A 9,109-nucleotide genomic window follows, 5' to 3' on the forward strand; every position below is an offset into this window, starting at 1 on the left:
TCACACTCATTTCGGCAACGCTTCATCGCGACACGACGCAGTGTAGTGGCGGCAGGGAGGCTTTCCGGGGACCGTAAAGAAGCATCACGCCAAGAGAGAGAGTGGAGAGAGAGAGAGAGAGGAGAGAGAGAGAGAGAGAGAGAGAGAGAGAGAGAGAGAGAGAGAGAAGAAATCATGCTTTTCGAATGCATCAAGGTATCATCTGGGCAACGAGAAGAAGAAGAAGAAGAAGAAGAAGAAGAAGAAGAAGAAGAAGAAGAAGAAGAAGAAGAAGAAGAAGAAGAAGAAGAAGAAGAAGAGAACGACGACCCAAAACTGGTCCTTTCCTTCCCTGCTAGTCAATTACAGTGGCGATGGCGCACGGCTTTGCAGGCCGATAATCCCATTTGGTCGCGACGAGGCGACCTCCTCTCGAGTCGGTGTCGAGTCGGCCACTCCGCCGACCAGGCGCCTCGCCGCCACAGTCTATCGCCTCGGAGCCAATCAGGCCATGCCGCCCAGGAAATTGGGTGACGCGCGCTGCTCATTTCAACCAACTCACTGGGCAAAAAAAATTACAAAAAAAAATGGCAGAGGACTTTGATTGGAAATAAGAAAATTGGGTTGATTTTAATGAGGTCACGAGAACAAAATTTGATTGAACTTTCAAAAAGCACAAACACGCAAAAAAACTTAAAAGAAATCCGATTTAATCGACTGCATATTTTCGGGCCAGTACACTTGCACTCTTCACTTTTCGTTTTCGGGGGAAAATGTGAGCACGCCAAGCGTGCGGCGTGTGCAGGCTGTGGCGATAAGAGGTAAACATGCCTCCGCCGCGACATTCTTCGGCCCAAAACGGCCGTTCGACTGTCCCTCTGACTGCCCGTCCGTCCCTATCGCGACATCTCATCTGGCCGTCTGGGGCACCCGCGCGGCCCAGCGCCATGGCCCAGGTAGAGTCACAGTGATACGACGGCCGATCGTTAGGGGCCACCCTATCGCACACATCGACCCTCCGAGATCATTAGCACTGCTTAGGCCGACCCCCCACAGGAGAGAGAGGGAGAGAGAGAGAGAGAGAGAGAGAGAGAGAGAGAGAGAGAGAGAGAGAGAGAGAGAGAGAGAGAGAGAGAGAGAGGAGGGGGAGGGAGAAAAACGGGGGGGAGGAACGAGTTGGCTCCGGGAAATGTTTAGCCTTACTTATAAGTACTATATATACCTGTAGGTAAATTTGAGAAGCTGAAGGAGCTGAAAGCGTAACATTAAGAACAGACTGACTAGGCTGCAGTAAGTTTTAGGGTTAGGATCAATATGAAAGAGCAGCAAGTTAAACGTAGAAAACTAAGAGTGGCTGGCATAGCAATCAACGGCCGATGTGGCACAGTCGATGAGTTGTTACATTGTAGGGAACAAAATGACAAGACAACGATAAGAAGAGAAAACGAGGGTCGCCTTTTCGCGAGGTCGCGGTCAAGCCGCGGCCACCGCCACGCGCACACAGTGGGCCAGAAGATCGGTGGACGTGGTAAAGATCCAGGGCGCGTTTTGAGCTCCAGAGTCGCTGAACGGGACTCAAACCGAACATGTGACCCCACCAATGGATTGCTCTCCGAACGAGGACTTTATTGGTGGGGTCACACGTTTGGTTCGAGTCCTGTTCAGCGACTCTGGAGCCCAAAACGCGTCCGGGATTTCGACCACCTCCACTCACCCAATTCGGGCGACAACAGGGCAAAACGGGCCGCACGTTGCGGCAAAAGAGCATCAAGTGGGGCGAACGCGTCACTCTGCCAGATTACAGCGCAGCGGACGGACGGCCCTGGGCAGCATCAAGAGCAATTAAAGCGGAGGGTAGAGGGGGCAGTAGCCTCCACAGCGAGCGCAGCACCAAAACGCAGCCCCGCACTTCCTGGGAGGCCGGCCCGCTGTAAAACACTTTTACTGCCAGAGATGGACAACGGGGCAGCAGCGCGCTGCCAGCGGCCGGCCGGCCGGCCAGCGCCGAAATTAAACTATTTATCCAAAGCAGCCGTTCCAAACATCCCGAGCACTCTTCTTCCAGGATTCTTTCGGGGAGGGCCGAAGCAGTGAGAGGGGAATGACCAGAGCAGCGGCACAGTGGGCCAGAAGACCGGTGGAGGCGGTCAAAACTCTTAACGCGTTTAGAGCTCCAGAGTCGATATCAGGACTCGAACCGAACGTGTGACCCCACCAATGATTCCTCGTTCGGAGAGCAAACCATCGAGTGAATCACGCGTTCGGTTCGAGTCCCATTCAGCGACTCAAACCGCGTTCAGAATTTTGGCCACCTCCGAGTGGGAGAGGGAAACAAGGAGCCAATGGTGTCCGTTGTTCAGGATGGCCAAACCAGAGGGCCAAATCCTAACCGCTAGGATGGCCAACCTGGGGAGCCGTCTACCAGAAGATGGCCAGCGGCCAGGGGCAAGCCAGAGGTGAGGCCGACCTGGGTGGAGCACGGCGAGCGGGCGAGGATGGGAAGGCTGCAGCCGGCTGGGGGCGGGCCCAGGGGCTCAGGTCTCGAGTCAACATGTCTGACAGCGCCTGCTCCCGCTCAACCCACATCAATCTCTGTACCGCTTGCTTCGGACACGCCGCCGGGCCAGCGGGCCACGCGACCTGGTGCTGTTCGACTACCCATATAACTTACCCTCCCCTTTCCCCTGGCCACTCCCAAGCTCGCCTCCAGCAAGAAATCATAGTGCTCCATCTCTGTCCTTGCGCTGGGCCACGCTGGGCTGTGCTCTGTGGAGGAGCCTGCAGTGACGCATTCGTCTTGCCCTATCACGGCCATTTTTACTCCCTTCCCGCTCGCTCCCGGGATCGGCGCCACGCACACAGTGGGCCAGAAGTCCGGTGCAGGCGGTCAAAATCCCGGACGCGTTCTGAGCTCCAGAGTCGCTAAATGGGACTCGAACCGAACGTGTCACCCCACCAGTGGATTGCTCTACGAACGAGGAATCCATTGGTGGGATCACCCACACGCTTGGTTCGAGTCTCATGTAGTGACTCTGGAGCTTAAAGCGTCAAGAATTTCGGCCGCCTCCACCGGTATTCTGGCCCACTGCGCCGCGTCGAAGACGGCGTCGAGGACCAGGGAAGACACCAACCTGCAACAAAGAAAAGAGCGCGTTGAGCACTAAACCCGGACCCACTCGCCACGCCAGCCAACGGCACCGTTGGCAACTTTGCCCCGAAGCACTGCGCGGCACTGCGCGGCGCGCACACAGTTTCACCGCATAGTTCCTTTTTACGATCGGCATGACAAAGGGACGGCCGGGCCGATTCCGAACTTGTTGCTCCGTCCCTCTCGCACTCGCGGGGCGCACCGCGGGGGTGCGAGAGAGGCGGCGTTGAATCTTTCACGTCCCGTCTGTGCCACTCGCGACATGGCGGACCGCGAGCCTCCCACGGACATCACTTATTGACCGCCCCCACACCTGGCGAGGAGCTTCCCTAAGGCCAGCAGTCGCAACACAGAGGGGCCAGAAGACCGGTGGAGGCGGCCAAAACCATACACGCGTTTTGAGCGCCAGAGTCGCTAAAAGCGTGTGACCCCACCAACGAGGAATCCATTGGTGGGGTCACACGTTCGGTTCGAGTCTCGTTTAGCGACCTGGGGCTCAAAACGCGTCTAGAATTCTGGCCGCCTCCACCGACCTTCTGGCCCACTGCACTGTGGGAAAAAATCACAGTAAATCCTGTAGTGATTAGTACAGCTGTCACTGTAGTTCAGAGTACAGGTTACTGTACTTTTTTAACAGGATCTACTGTACTTTGTACGGGATTTACCGTACCACAGGGGGGGAGTACGGAATATCCTGTACAGGTACAGTAGATACTGTAGCCAGGCACGGTAAATCCTGTGTTCTGAACTACAGTAAATCCCGGCAAAAAAATTAACGGGATTCACTGTGGTTTTTTCGCACAGTGTGTGCTCATAGGCGGCCGCAAGGTGGGGCGTCAAACTTTCATGTGGGAAGCCGGGCGAAGGCCAGGTTGAGCGTATCGCCCCCGAAAAGGATGACGGAAACCAGGACAATGAACCGACCGCCCCGCCCGGACGGCAGCTACAAACTCGACAGCGCCCCGCCCCAGCGGCAGCTGGAACACCAGCAAGGAAAAAAAATAAACTCGCTTCGTTAGACGCGGCAGCTGCTCGACACTTAAATTTACCAGCCGGGCCGGGAAGGGTTGGTTGGGTGCAATCAATGTACGAGGGGTTGTCAACCTTATCTCTGCCACTCCACCAAGCAGGCAACTCCACTCGGCGGCCACGCCAAGCCACGCCTAGCCACGCCAGGCCGTGATAGCCGTGGTTTAACTACCTCAAGGTGGCTCACGTTTACCGGTTAGTCTATCCAGAGCCTCTCCACGGAGTTCCTGAGCACCTCACTCACGTTGGCAGAGGCACGTCATGGTGAAGCTTGGTGACTCCGTGGCATTCACTTCCAGACGGTTCATGGCACGGCCCCATGCACAGCGCGTTGACAGGTAGTGTCCATGGCACCCATTATCATGGTAATCATGGCGTGCTGGAGGGTCATTCCAGGGTAGGTTCCTTGGTTCTCTCAGTCCATGGCACTCACGGCACGGTGGTATAATGACACCTATGGTGTGTCAATGACACCCGCCTTGAGTCCATGACACCTACGGGGAGTCCATGACACCTAGGGGGAGTCCATGACACTTAGACGCAAAGATACTCACGTCCGTGTCCTCAAGGTGAAAACAGCACACACAGTGCGCAGCCATGTGACCCTTGGCGAGTCAAAGTGACACTCATGGTGCCTCCCTCGAGGCCAGTGAGGCCATGACACAGCACGCCCCACAGTGGGCCAGAAGACCGGTAGAGGTGGCCAAAACTCTAGACGCGTTTCTGGCTTCAGAGTCGCTACATGGGACTCGAACCGAACGTGTGACCGCACCAATGTTTAGCTCTCCGAACGAAGAGTCCATTGGTGGGGTCACACGTTCGTTTCGAGTCGATTTAGCGACTCTGGAGCTCAAAACGTCTAGAGTTTTGACCGCCCCCACCGGTCTTCTGGCCCACTGTGCGCCCTTCAGGCCGACCAAGACGGCTCGTGTTGCCGTATTCCAGGCACGCGTCTTTGAATAATCAGTAAGGTCCCCACCGTGCTTTGTCCACCTGCCAGCCCCGCCGGCCCCGCTAGGTCCACGGACGCCCTTTTTCCCCTCATTGTCCAGGACACCGTCCAGGACCCTCCGGCCTGCGGCTGGCCGCGTCCGAACAGGCTCGCTCTCTCTCACTCTACGGGCGTCCCGTGGGGGTGCGAGCGAGACAGAGCGACGCCGTTGTGAATCAGCTTCCCGGGTAGGGCCTGGCGGCCCGTGGCCGGGGTTGCGGGGGGTCCCGCTCGGCCTGCGGACTGATTCCGAGATTCCTTTTCGCTCTCTCGCACTCACGGGGCGTCCTGCATGGGTGCGAGAGAGAGAGAGAGCGACAGTCGGCTGGCCGGCCGGTCGGTCACGAGGGCGCTCCTCTAGATGGCCGTGCACGCCGCGGCACGCCGTTACCGCGCGCTCCGTGCAGTCGGCCCAGTCGGCGCACGAACAATACCTCGGCGTGCCGAGCACACTGGAAAAACGGAACGGCACGCCGCCGCCAAATAATTGGTCGCATTTTCACCACTCGTAAACCTTATTACAAATTTACCAAACAGAAATCACTGTGCTTAAAAATAAAATGGAAGTGAAAACGCTGCGAAAGGACCTGAGGAAACCAAAATCGCCAACAATTTTGTTGGGAAAAGCCAACAAGTTTAGGCAGGGAAGATGTCAAAAAATGAAAACACTGCGGGGATCAGACGACAGGAGGCTCGCCACCCGCACTGCTAATTGGCCGACGCTCCGCCACGCTCCGCCACGCTCCCCGTCGACACCGTCAAAGGGACAAGGGGCTGGAGGGGCCGCAAGGGGCCGCAGACTCTGGCCGCAGGGCCGCGGAAGGAGTGAGGGTCACCGCCGCGACCCTCATTGGTTATATTCGCCTCAGTCACCACACTTCACTCAGCCCCATGCCCCGGGCCGCCCCTGGCCGCGCCCCCGGCGCGGTAAACGAGGCCCGGGCTCGGGGTTCGAGAGATTCGAGAGACTCGAGGGGAAGCTGATCCCTCCCTCCGCGTCCTGATATAGTCCCGCTTCGGGCCGGGAAAGGGCCGAGGCCGTGGCCACCTTCCAGGCCGCGTCACTGTCTCCGTCTCTCTCGCACTCACGGGGCGCCGGCCGCGCGGCCTGCAGGTGCGAGAGAGACGGCCAGCAGCGCGTGCGGCCTCCCCCTCCCTCCGCCGAGGCGGCCGAGGCCCTTTGAGCGACATTTTACGCAGCGACGCAGGCGAGCAAGAGTCTCTCTGTCTCTCTCGCACCCCTGCGGGACGCCCCGCGAGTGCGACAGAGACAGAGCGACCTTCCCGGACGCGCCCCGCCGGGCAAAGTAGCCATCCCGCCGCCACAAAGTCGCCCAGATTGGAGGGACGGCGCCGCCGGCAAAGAGGAAAAAAATAAAATCCAACAACAAGAAAAGGAGACAAGACCTTCGGCCATTTTTACTCCGTTCTGCTCGCGTTTCCCGCTCCTTCCAATGCCACGTCCCGAAGGGCCGAAGGCCGGAGGGCGGACCGCCCTGCGCCCCTGCACCGTAAGTTATGCAGGCCTGGTGCATCCGGGTGCATCCGGCATTGCCTACCCCACAGGGGCCGCGATGCCCCGCCACGGGTAGGCAGCCCAGGACGCCGCTCTGCCGGCTGCATAACTACGGTGTGCACCGGGGCGCGTGGGCTGCCCTGTGACGCAAGACAGACAGGCAGGCGGACGGACAGGAAGACGGACGGACAGGACGAGCAAGCAGCAGCAAAACCCACAGAAGCCGAACCCAACCTGCCGGCAAACCCATTTAGGTGGTTTACGATCACGGGTGCGGCTATCGGTCGTTTTGGGCATTGCAATGGGAGAGCGGCACCGGGTATTGAATTAAACCCTAAATATACGGATCCACACAAACACACACAAACGGACGGACACAAGCGCGGGTGCATAAAATTAAAACAACAACAGCAGCAGGACAATTTAAACTTTCTCTATTTATTTACAGTTTCAGTTCCGTCTATTCGTTTAGCTAACCGAAGCTTTTCGTTCGTGTTTCTAACATTTTTTTTTCCACGCAAGAGTTTGTACGTATATCGAACTACAATATCGAGAGCGATAATCGATGATGAACAATCCGTGTATATCGGTGCGACGACAGGAATCGGGATATAAAGGGAGAAAACGCGACGAGGAGTTGGCGTGATCAGACTCAGACACACACACACGCACACACACACAGTCAGTCACCTACTTTGCGAGGGCGTAGCAAGAACACATCGCGTGGTCAATTACGCGGTCCAAAATATTTATGACCGAAACCGACCGCTCCAAACAAAACGAACGGACACACACACAACACACACACACACACGTGTGCATAAATTTCCCGCGGCGCCCTTTCATGAGCGACCCGTAATTACAACAAGAAGTGTGGGGCCGGAAATCAAAAAGGGGCGCGGTGTTGATCACAGCGCACAGGTGGCGACGGTGGCCTCGTAAAAAGCAATCCCGAACGCCAGTGCGCTTTCTTTTTTTGCGACCCATTTTTTCGGTCATTTCTTTTGTCACTGCGCGCGGCGGCGCGGCGGCGCCCCAGCTGTGTGTGGTCGCGGGGGCCCGGCTAACCCGCACCGGTCAATATATGATGGGGCGGCTGCGGGGGCCTCGTGGTGCCTCATGGCGTGCGTGGCAGTCCCTGCAATATTCACCGGACTTGAGCCCTCGTCACCGTCACGGTACCCAAAGCCGAAAGAAAAAAACAACAAAAACGAAAAAAAACACCAACATAACACGCGCGCCCGCCAACTTTTTTTCGCGCGGGACGCGAACCGTCGGTGTTCACTGCTATGCGACAGCGGGAAACTGTTAGCCGGTCGGCATCGCCGCTACTTAGACACGATAATGGCGGCGAGGCATGCAGCGGTATCGATCCCCTGGCAGAGTTACCAATCTTGAGAAAGGAAAAAACACACGGTTCTTGGGAAAATATAGCTCAGGCCTCACTATTTTTACGGCGCACAGTGGCTTAGAAGACCGGTTGAGGCGGACAAAACTCGAGACGCGTTTTGAGCTCTAGAGTCGCTGAATGGGACTCGAACCGAACGTGTGACCCCACCAATGGATTCCTCGTTCGGAGAGCAATCCATTGGTGGGGTCACACGTTCGGTTCGAGTCCCATTTAGCGACTCTGGAGCTAAAAACGCGTCTAGAGTTTTGGCCACCTCCACCGGTCTTCTGGCCCACTGTGCAGCGTGCCTGTACTTTTCCTGTGCTTTCCGCATCATCCTCGCTAGTTGCGACTGCCGCGCCATTGGCCCGTGCTGCCGGTTGGCTCTGTGCGGCCCGGCGATGGCAGGGCCGCTCACGTGTCGGGGAACGACTCCGGGAAAGGGGGCGGATAAAAAGCAAAGGCCATCAGGGGGATATCTCGGTATCCAGCGCCACCGCGGGGCCTTGGCCCATGGGCCTTGGCCCAGCCTCGGCCCGGCCCTGCAGATCCCAGGGCCAATCCCCGAGCAAAGCCCTGGGCCGGGGAGTAACCGTGTACAAGTCGCAGGCCAACCCGGCCAGCCGGGCCAACTGGGCACCAAGCCTGGCAGGGACCAATCCCACCACTCACAGAGATACTACTCGGCCAGTAGGCCCGGCAGCGCCCGGCCAAGACGCCGGACACCCAGCTAAAAAAAACCGCACTGTTCTTTTCTGTTCTGCTGAAAATTTTCAAAAAAAAAAAAAAAAAAAATTGTGTACGAAAATTTTTGCAAAAATTTGCAGATGAAAATGTATTCTGGGGCGGTGTTAGTCAGCGTTTAGCTGATACTCTTTTTTGTGTGCAAAATTAATATTTCTAACCTAATCTATTTCTTTTGTAGTCAAAGCAAGCAGTTTTATTTTTATTAAATTTTAGCTACAAATGTAATTTTCTCAAAACTTGAAAATCGCGTTGAATATCCAACCGAGATCTATCAGAGAGTGTAGGGACGCCCCCTCGCGGCGCCGCGGC

This window comes from Thrips palmi, unplaced genomic scaffold (assembly GCF_012932325.1).
Source record: "Thrips palmi isolate BJ-2018 unplaced genomic scaffold, TpBJ-2018v1 HiC_scaffold_10, whole genome shotgun sequence".
NCBI lineage: Eukaryota > Metazoa > Arthropoda > Insecta > Thysanoptera > Thripidae > Thrips > Thrips palmi.